This window comes from Aphanomyces astaci (assembly GCF_000520075.1).
Source record: "Aphanomyces astaci strain APO3 unplaced genomic scaffold supercont1.16, whole genome shotgun sequence".
Classification (NCBI taxonomy): domain Eukaryota; phylum Oomycota; class Saprolegniomycetes; order Saprolegniales; family Verrucalvaceae; genus Aphanomyces; species Aphanomyces astaci.
The window spans coordinates 1,018,923-1,019,564 of NW_009798279.1; positions in this window are offsets into that span (position 1 = coordinate 1,018,923).

The following is a 642-nucleotide window of genomic DNA, read 5'->3' on the forward strand; positions in this document are numbered from 1 at the left end:
CCACAAGCCGACATTGCTCCAAATCAATGTGACCGTTCTGGTCTAATTGCTGCTGTTTGTGCAAGAAATCTGGTGTAACATAGCTATATCCTACGTGTGGATAGAATGTGCCATGTTTTACAACATCAACTGAAGGCTGTGAGGGCAGGAGCCCCCTGCACGTGGTGGCCGGTGCTTGTGGGCCTGAACAATGAAGTCTTTGTAACTTATGATTGGCTATAAATAGTATGTATGTAACCAATCATACTCTTGACAAGGCTGAAGCACGGTCTCCATGCCTGGCTACCGGGGTACTGTACTAGTCCTTCCCAAGCATTGGACAGTATTGATGTACCAGTTAATGTGCTAGTTATTGATGCTAGTGCCACATACTGCAGTACTGAGGCGAAGGCAAGTGTCGTTATTGATACTTGAACCATGCATGCGCTGACTGTGAGTTAACAATTACAATAAGGTAGTGCAACGAATTCTCGGACACTTTTTTGCAAAAACTGACCTTGATTTTTGTATTGCCATATTTCAGAAAATATAGAACTTCAAGCAAATCGGGAGATACATCCAGAAACTACAATTCCTGAACTTTTTTTAATGTCCCACACGGCCAGCAAGAAAGACATTTGTGATTTGTAGGAAAATTAATTC